Raw genomic sequence first — 10,312 nt, forward strand, 5'->3', positions numbered from 1 at the left:
AGACGACAAGCTGGGGGGTTCCCCTCCTTGGCCCAGGCAGCCAATCCCTGATTCCACCCCACCCACCTTATCTATGGAAAGGAGCTACTGCATCTTCCCAGGAGGTTCTAATCAATGCAGCTACAGGCAGTTCCTGCCAAGGTCTAGGTCCGGTTTCCTCACCTTCTCCATTACACTGACCCTAGCACGACCTCTCAAGTCGCTTCCAGCACCGAAACTCTGCCCACTGAAGATCGGGTCACCTCCCCGCCCAAGACAAATGGTTTCCTTCTTCTCTCCTTCTTAGAGAGGTGCCCTTCCCCTCCAGGCATCCTGGGAGAAGGAAGAGATGCATTCCAGGGACCACAACTAGACCAGTCAATTCCAGAAGACAGTACCCAGTAGGGGATGCCACCTTCCATGGGAGTGGCAATGTGGTTGGAGGGGCAGACGCTTTGCAGTCGTACAGACCTGGGTTCGAACCCCAGCTCTGCCCCTTACCGAATGCATCACCCCAGGCCAGTCACTCTGCCTCCCCCTGAATGGAGACCAGAATCTCTACTTTGTACTCTTGTAGGAAGTGCCCAGCATACACCTTCTTTACTTTCGGCTGCTCCTGTTCGGTATTTGGCAGCCCCATCCTCCTTCGAGGAGGGCCCCATTCCCTGGCCCCCGTTCTCTCTGGCCGCCCTGGGCCCGGGACCACCTCCACCTGCCTTTCCCATCGCGCGTCCAAGCTCTCCAGGGCTGAAGCACCCCAGCACGGCATCCTCCTCACGGTGCCATAGCAACTCATTTAATTCGCATGGCAACCCTGTGAGCATGGTATTAGTATGATCATCCCCATTTTACAGAAGGAAAATACTGAGGCATGGAAGGGTCAAATCACTTGCTCAAGGTCACACAAGTAGGAGGAGGTAGAGCTGGGGTTCCAATGCAAGTACGCAGCAGCTCCCACTTCCCCCACACTGTCCCCAAGCTTCCCACCACCCATCTCTCTCGTTGCCTGCTTATGCACCCCTCCTTCCATTGTGCCGTGGATCTGTCCACCCATCTACCCACCCCATCATCAGCTACCACCACGACACTGCCACTTGATTTTTGCACTGAGCGCCACGGCTACGGTGCTGGCCATGGTCCTGCTCTCACGCATCAGTCTGGTTGGGAAGACCAGCGGGCATTCAGGTGAGGGCAACCTTGTGAGGAGTGTTGTGAAGGGCCTCGGCCTCTGCGGGAGCAAAGAGGAAGCACCTGACCCAGGCTGGGTGTCCAGAGAAGGTAACCCCTGACTTGAGTCCTGAGGGGAGGGGTTCAGAGAGAGGAAGAGCATCCCTGAGAAGAGAAGGGCAAGTGCAGAGTCTTGGCCTCCCAGGAGATCATGGGACATGACGGAAGCTGCCAGTAAGCCCTTGTGGCTCGAGTTAGGGTTCCAGAGGCCGAAGACAAGGCTGGCAGGGAGGTTGAGGCCAGGTGGTGCCGGGTTGTGACATCAGGCCAGCATGTGGTCAGTGGTGATGGGAGTCACCGGAGGGTTTAAGTGGGGGAATGATGTGGCCATAGGGCAACAATGGGGTCCCTGGCCACTGCAGGGCAAGGACAGTGAGGACCAGAGGCCGAGGGAGAGGGGAGCAGGCTGTTGTGGTGAGCCTGTCCCTGATATGATGAGACCTGGACCAAGATGAGGAGGAGAGAAGTGGGTGAATTAGAGGCACGTTTGGGACTTAGCCCCAGTGGCCATAAGTGGTAGATTGGGTGTGGGAGCAGGGATGTCACCTCTTTAGAGATGACCCTCACTTCATCTAGAGCCTCTTCAGTGGCCCCCCCTTTGGGGTTTATATCCCCAGGCTTTTGCATAGGCCACTCGTCCTGCCTGGAAGGCCCGACTCTGAGTCAAGTGAAAATTTTCAAGTTAGCGGGCAGGCAAGCAGGAGGCCCTGTCAGCTTACAAGTAGGAGTGTGGCATGGTCAGGTGCGCGTGTTAGAAACACTTAGGCCCCAGTGTAGGCTCAGCACTGGGGATGGTCAGAGTCGGGGGGTTGTGGGTGTCAGGCCTCAACAGAGCCATCCCTTCTTCAGAGCAGCCCTCTCTGACCCACTCACCCCCCCCAGACGAAGCCAGGCCTTGCTCTTGTAACCAGTTTTCCCACTCTGGTTCCATACTTTGCAGTTTTATATTTACATGCATTTAATTATTTAATTATTGTATATATTTCACTCTAAACAATATGCTCTGTGAATATAGGGACATTACCTCTAGCAGAGTCCTTGGCACATACTAGGTGCTCAATAAACATGGAGCGAATAATGCACAAATGATCCTAGCTGGAGTTTGGGCAGCACGTTGGATCACTTGATATAAGGCTAAAAGGAAGGAACTGCCAGTTTGGGGGGCGCTTGAAAGCCAAGTTTAGCTGTTTAGATCAGAACCCCAACTTCCTGACACTGAGGCTGAGAAATATCCACAGCAGATTATTTTTAGGAATTCTAAAATACTAAATGGGCTGAAAAAGACGTCCCAGAGGGAAGCTGGCAGGGCTCAGGGGCTGCCCGTTTTTTGAAATTACTCATCCGGCGCCGGCTCTTCATTGGCACAGAGAATTTAGCCACCGTCCTGGCTGTTTTGTACACAGGGCCTGGATCTGAACCACATACTAAATAAAGGCTGGAACAAAATGTACCACATTTCCAACCCCGAACGCATCTCAGAGCTGACGGTAATATATATGTTTTTTTTATTTTTACCGAACTACAAAGTGCACATGATTTTCTCGTGAACACCCGGTGAAGCAGCTGAAACTCGAAGGCAGATGTAATGGACAGAGCTCAGATGCAGAGCGGGGCTTGCGGGGCATGCTGGCTTCCCAGCGGCCGGCTCCGGGACCACTCGTCCCCTCGCTCTGTGAACCTCCGTTTTCTCACCGGTAAAACGAGGTGTGCATCCTCTCCCCCTTCATCACAGGTGTGGTGGGGCTGCCGGATGTGAAAATGCATTGCAAACTGAATGGTATTAGATAAACAGGAGGTATGGCTTAATTAGCCAAACCGATGCACCTTTCAAAAGCTAGGAAACGGAAGCATCCACCTGTCCTTCCAACCTTTGTGAGGCGTGTGCATGCATTGCTGTTCCTGTTGCCATCCGCAGAGAATCTGGTGGCCCAGCTCAGCTTTTCACTCCCTGCCAATGGACTGGCTGCTTCTGTGTGGGCGCCTGACTCTCCTCCAATCAGCTGCAGCCGAGGGCTCACGTGACATGCAGGCCTCCGAGCTTTCTAACACGCCCTTCAGTAGTCCTGGGCAGGTGCCGCTATTATGTCCATTTTACAGATGAGGAGTCTGAGGCACAGAGAGGTACCTTAACCAATGACCAAGAGCTGGTAAATGCAGAATCGTGATTCGAACGCTGGGTTTTAAACCTTTTAGTTCCATCATCTTGTTCATCTCTGGATCTTCGGGGCTTAGCAGAGTGCCTGGCACGTAATAAGCATTCTGTATGTTTGCCAAGTGAAGGTTTAGGAATAATAACATTTATTCTACAGGCTTATTATGAAAATTAAGAAAGTTAGCATCAGTGAAAACGTCTGGCACAGACCCTGGGCCTGAGTGGTGGTGAATAAATATTGGTTTAACTCATTCGTGGATCATTCATTCTTCCACCCTTGTGGGCTGGGGCCATTGCTCCTGGCAAACCTGGAAAGAAGGTAAACTCTATCTTCCCTCCATCAGCCCTGCATTCTGCAGACCGCCTGGCCTTTAGAGACCTGGTGCTTTCTTCCTCTCTTTTTCCTCTGCCCATCCTGAGCATCTTTGACCAGCCTCCCTGGGCCGCCTCCCTCCTCTCCCAGGGGACCTTCCCCACCCCACCCCCCACCCCACAACCACAGGGTTCACTTGTCTTTCCCTCTCCTGTGTTTTGCTCACATCTGGCCCCACTCCTGGTAGGCTTCCTGTCCAGCTTTCAAGGATCTTTTCTTCCAACCAGAAATCACCTCTCCCACTCACTGCCCTCCTCCCCCCCCGGGAGGGCTCCTCTCGTAAGTCACTTCACACCAGAGGTGCTACGGGTTGTCCTAAAAAGCGCATGGATGCTGGGGTGGGCAGGTGCGGCTGGGCGGGTCCTCACCGGCTGTGTGCTGGGCAAGTCAGGTATCCTCCGCGAGCCCCCGTTTCCTACACGTTAGATGGTGAATAATCACCACTTCTCAGGGCTGCTGTGAAGGTGAAATCAAATGATGAAGTTAGAACAAATAATATTAGTTCCCTTCTACATATGGTGTCGAACGTCAGGCCTGAAAGGGACTTTAAAGGAATATTGGACCCAGCGCTCCTCCAACTGGCGTTTCGCTAAGTGGAACCACCGTTTCGCCCAGGTTAAGCAGAAGGGCAGTGTATAGAAACACGTGAACCCCGAGGGCTCTGGGGGAGGCGGGGCCTCGAGCTCCGCCCACTCGGCTCCTCCCTCAAACCCCACCCCCAAAGGCCCCAGGGCACCTCCTGAGAGCCTCTCTGGGTAGCAGTCACCTAATCGCCCGGACAGTGACAGTCGAGAGAGCTAGAACATTTCCATTCCCTTAATTCTCTCACGCCCCTTCACAGTCAGTCCCTCTTCCTACTGCCAGCCCCTGGAAACCACCAATTTGAATGAAAGGTTTGATTCCTGTCCATACCATTTTTGTCTCTTCCAGAATGTCACAGGCAGATAATGGTGCGGTGATTAGCCTGTCACTTAACCTACAGTGTTTGACAGCCAACCGTGTCGCCACGTGTGTCCCTATTTGTTCCTGTGGATTGCCGAGTAATATTCCACTGTATGGATACACCGCACAGCCTAATCTATTTATCCCTTTGCCACTTGATGGACATTTGGGTTGTTTTCAGGGTTTGGTTGTTCCGAATAAAGCTGCTGTGAACTTTCATATAAAAGTCTTTGTGTGGAGACACAGTGCCATTTCTCTTACACAAATCCCTGAGTGTGTGAGTGTTGGGTCAGTCTATGTTTAACTTCATATCAAACTGCCAAGCTGGAATCGCCTTTTGGTTAGTGAACCGTGTTCCTTTGTCTGTGACTGTGTGACTCATAGCTTTATGAGGGTTGCTTTGTACTTTTGTTGAGTGAATTATAGCTGCCCATGTTGTCTCTCTCAAGGACGTTTGCATTTTAGCCAAAAGTCAACTGTTCCATTCAACAAACACTCCCCCAAAACCCATAAGTCAAAGGATTAGCTTCTTCCTCCATGAGGAAATGTCTTCCGTGAGCTAGCAGGTAGGGCTCGATCAGCCTAGGCAAGGTGAGGTGGGGTTCCCATGTGGGATGCCAGTGGACCGTGTGTTTGCCTGGAACTACGGGCAGGTGGATCCCCTGTGTATCTGACTTCTAGAATTCTGCCAAGGAGGGTGACGAAAAAGTGCCAGAGAAAAGGGGGCTGTCAGAATGGACCTTGCTTTTTGCACCGTTCCTTGCTTTTTATTCTCAGATCCCAAGGTTCTCCCTCTCCGACTCCACTCTCTGCCACCAGGTACAAAATGACCAGCTTTTAGACAAAGGAGTGATGGAGGAGGGCTCCCCAGGGGACGATCTCTCCTGGTTCAGTCTCCTCTTCCATTCGAATACGGACAGAATCAGAACAGGACGGGCTGTAAAAAGAATTCAGTTTTGCTCTATGCATGTCCTTTGACTCCATCCCCTTCTCTGCACCTGCACAGCCCTGTTCCCAGCTCCCAGACGATGACTCACTGACCTGCTGACGTCTACTCTCAGCCTATCAGCCCCTTTTTTCCACAGCAGCCAGAGGAACTGCTTTATTCGTGAAGTTTTGCTCTATCTATCCATCAAGAGATCTCGCAACCTAAATCAAGAAACATACGGTTCAAAATGTAAAAGGTACAAAAGGCTGTGCCGAGAAAAGTCTCCTTCCCACCCCTTCCCCAGCCACCTGCTTCCCTCTCAGGAGACAGCTCAGGCACTTGTTTCTTAAGAATTCTTCCAGAGTGTTCTGTGTGTATGTGACTATGTAGACGTGTACATATTTATTCTCTTCTTGCTCTGTTTCACACAGATGGTAATTAAAATGAAAAATCTTTGGAAAATTTAAAAAATAAAAAAAATAAAAATAAACACCGTTTACCATGGGAGGCTTCCTGGAGGCAGCGGTTTTCAGGCCAAGAGCTGAAGGATGGGGGGGAGGTTCCCCCAGGTGAAATGGGGGCACATTCCAGGCAAAAGGAGCAGCCTCTGTACAAACCATGAGGTGGGTAGGTGAGCCGAGAAACTTCCGGAAGGCCTGGGGGTCTGCACCTCTGAATGGGAGGGAGAGATTCCCAGGGGCGGAGCTGTGCAGACCAGGCCTGAGCCTGAGGCCGCATTGACTTGGTATTTTATCCTCAGAGAAATGGGAAGCCACTAAATGGCTATCCACAGGCGAATAAGATGATCACCATTGCATTGTGAGAAGAAATCTGTCCAAAGATTGGAGGCAACCTGAATATCCATTGATGAGGGACCAAGTAAGCAAATTATGGTACATCCATACAACGGAAAACTTAACGTTATTTTAATTTTAATTAATTAATTAATTAATTGAGAGAGAGTAGGGTGGTGGGCAGAAGGAGAGGGAGAGAGAATCTGAAGCAGACCCCACACCCAGCATGGAGCTCAACGCAGGGCTCGGTCTCACGACCCTGAGATCATGACGTGAGCCGAAATCAAGAGTCAGCCGCTTAACCGACTGAACTACCCAAATGCCCCATCTTACGCTATTTTAAAAAAGAGCAAGGTGTGGGGGGGTGATTCTTCATGTACCCAGAGGGAACAGTCTCCTGGTCTGCCACCCCAGAGCACCAACCCACAGAGCCAGAACCGCAGGTGCAGCCCACGACTGAAGCCACATCTCCCCGCCCCCGACCCCCCGCGCCGCCCACCTTTCCAGTCCTTCAAATTATCCCCGTCTTCCCTTCAGCCCCGAGGCTTCTGTGTGATTCTGGGAGTTCCCTCCTTGGATTTATTCTAGCAAAGAAGCTTTGTCTGTGTTAAGTACACATGTCTCTTAGCAACATTTTGTAGCTTGTCTCTTCATGGAAGGTATTTCTCTAATGATCAGAGGTCTATTTTTATAGACTTTTTCCGTCTCAGGATTGCAAGAATAATGTTCCTGTCTCCTATCAGGGTTTCCACTCACTATAACCCTGTGTGGCAGCTATGAAACACCCCATTTTACAGATGAGGAACTACAGAGACCACCCTTCAGGGGTGAATCCTGATTGGTCCAAACCAAGCGCGGATGTGCTCATTCCCCTTTGTCAGTGATTGGTGTAGGGTGCACATGGACCTGACTCTGGCCAATGAGATATAAAGAAAGGGGTTTCCTCCCTCATAGAAGAGAGGGCTACCCCTGGAGAAGACAAGTCTTTTTTTAAAAATAATTTTTATTTTTTTATTTTTTAAATTTTTCAAAAGTTTAAAATTTTAATTCCAGTATAGTTAACATACCATGTTACATTAGTTTCAGGTATACAATATAGTGATTCAACACCTCCGTTCATCATCAGGTGCTCATCAAGGTAAGTGCACTCCTTAATCCCCAGCACCCGTTTCACCCATCCCCCCACCCCCTGTCCTCTGGTGACCATCAGTCTGTTGTCTATAGTTAAGAGCCTGTTTCTTGGTTTGCTTCTCTCTCTCTCTCTCTTTTCCCCCCTTTGCTCATTTGTTTTGTTTCTTAAGTTGCACATATGAATGACATCATATGGTATTTGTCTTTCTCTGACTTATTTCGCTTTGCATCATACTCTCTAGCTCCATCCACATTGTTGTAAGTGGCAAGATTTCATTCTTTTTTTTATGGCTGAATAATATTCCATTGTGTGTATATACCACATCTTCTTTACCCATTCATCTTGGGCTGCTTCCATAGTTTGGCTATTGTAAATAATGCTGCAATAAACATAGGGTGCATATATCCTTTTAAATCAGTATTTTTGGGACAGCCTTTTAAAATTTATTTATTTAAAAAAAAATTTTTTTTTTGGTAGCTCCTTCTAGCTTTGGATACATTTATGAGGATTTGATATCCTGAGCTGTGGCAACCATTTTGTGACGTGAGGCAGTAAGCTTGAGGATGAAGTCAAAATGCTCTGAATGGCAGAGCAGAGAGCCTGGATCCTTGTTGACATGGCTGAGTCAGGGGCCCAACCCCCTTAACTTTACTTACTCATTAAGTAAACACTAATGTCCCTACAGTCGAGAGGCCACTGCCCTTGGTTTTCTGTAACTTGAAACTGAAAGCATTCTTTACTGATGTCTTCCCTGACCCCTCTGAAATGCCTGTGCCTTAGGATGTGCCACAGGGATCGCAGACACAAGGCACAGGGCAGAAGCACTGACCTGGGAGTGAGCCGAGAGCGTGGGCCCCAGGCCCTGCTCCACCACCAATTAGCGGTGTGGCTCAGGGCAAAGTCACTCCCTTCTTGCTCTCTTGTTCTCTCAATAAAATGAGGGGTTGCGTCGTATCCAGGGCATCTCCTAACAATGACTCACAAGCCCTCTGAGCCACACACGATTGCTTGAACTTTTACTGCTTACGGTGGTGAGTGGTGGAGGTCCATGCTCAGCTCAGTGGTGAGTGTTTGGAGGTGACTCTGAGGATTCAGACGGCTTCAGAGTCTTTACTCATTCCTCTTTCTCATTTGTCAGCAATCCTTCATCGTGCCCCAGTTTCAGGGTGTATTTTTAGTGGAAATAAACTCAAACAGCTCAGGATGACACAATTTGCTCAAAGGGTTCAGCATCATCCCCTGGCGGAGCCAAGCCGGGGAGCGGGGCACGTGGAAGTGGTGAGGCCCACTGAGCCAGCAGGTCAGGCTGGTGGGCTCATTAGGGAAATCATCAAATTGTGCCATAAAATCACAAGCCTCCAGTGGCTGCAAGCCTGGGTTAGATGAGTGTATTTGGCCTGGGACCCAGAATCAGGCCTGCAAGGTATTTACCATCTAGCTAGGGAAGCAGAGCTCTATGAAATGCCGTTTACTTCTAAATTCGGGCCTGGATCTTGCTTGTGTTTTGCTGAGCACATGGATAAGTTTGGAAAAGCGTGTTTGGGAGTGGGCAACTGGGGGGAGTTTAAATCCTCTGACTAAATAAGGGAGGAAGATTTCGTTTCTAGAGCCATGGAGAAGGCACAATGTCATAGACACTTTTGGTGACCTGCCCGGACCCCCTTTGCAGGACCCATTCGCCCAGGTCCCTCCTGCTGTGGATGTTGAATATACCCTTCAGCTGAGAACTGCTCTCACCCACAGAAGCCTGGAAGGCCATCCCACCTACTCTTTTTGTCTTTTCCTTCTTCCTCCTCCTTCTTGCCTGGAACATAGTTGTGATGACTGGATCTCCAGCAGCCATCTGGAGCCATGATTTGATCCTGAGGGTATAAGCCACACACTGAGGTGGGCAGAGCAGAAAAATCCAAGGTTCATGAGTCTCTGAAGACCTCATGGAGGTGTCATGCCAACCCCTTTGGGTTTAAACTACTAAAGTTGGAACTCCAGTATTCATGGCTGCACCCAGTTCCTGAGGAAGGTAGGCTTTCATCGGTAGAGCCTTTGCCAGGTACTTTTCTCAGGATTATCATTGTTCATTACCATGTTTTCCTTGGAAGCAACTTTGGAAAGCAGCCTAGTGAAGGGGAAAGAGCATGGGCTGTGTAGTCAGGCTGAGTTGGGTCTGGTCTCCTGCTTCCCACCTGCATGCCTTTTGACAAGTCAGTCTCCTTGATTGTCATTCATTCTGTAAAATGGGTATAATAAAGTTTTCCAAATATGTCCCCAGATTCCTGTTCATTAAATAGAACTGCAGGTTTGCTGTAGGGATCCTAGGGGATCGCATATGTAGAAGGCACCGAGCTTATGGTCTGGCACATAGTAGGTGCTCAAAAATATTAGGTACCTTGACTCCATGGATCCTTCCATCTGTCTGCCTTGATGAAGTTTGAATGAAACAGACTGATGGCCCTGAACGAAAACACTGTCCAGACCATGGGGCTTGGGGTTGGGAGTTGGGTGAAGCAGAGTGGTTTTTTTTTTTTTAATATTTTATTTATTTATTTGAGAGAGAGAGAATGAGAGAGAGCACATGAGAGGGGGGAGGGTCAGAGGGAGAAGCAGACTCCCTGCCGAGCAGGGAGCCCGATGCGGGACTCGATCCAGGGACTCCAGGATCATGACCTGAGCCGAAGGCAGTCGCTTAACCAACTGAGCCACCCAGGCGCCCAAGCAGAGTGGTTTTTAAGACCCTTTTTGTTCTAACGTGATGAGCACCAGAGCTGTGGGGTGGAGTGGCGGAGGG

This window comes from Leptonychotes weddellii, chromosome 5, assembly GCF_054177405.1.
Source record: "Leptonychotes weddellii isolate Sample4059 chromosome 5, ASM5417740v2, whole genome shotgun sequence".
Classification (NCBI taxonomy): Eukaryota; Metazoa; Chordata; class Mammalia; order Carnivora; family Phocidae; genus Leptonychotes; species Leptonychotes weddellii.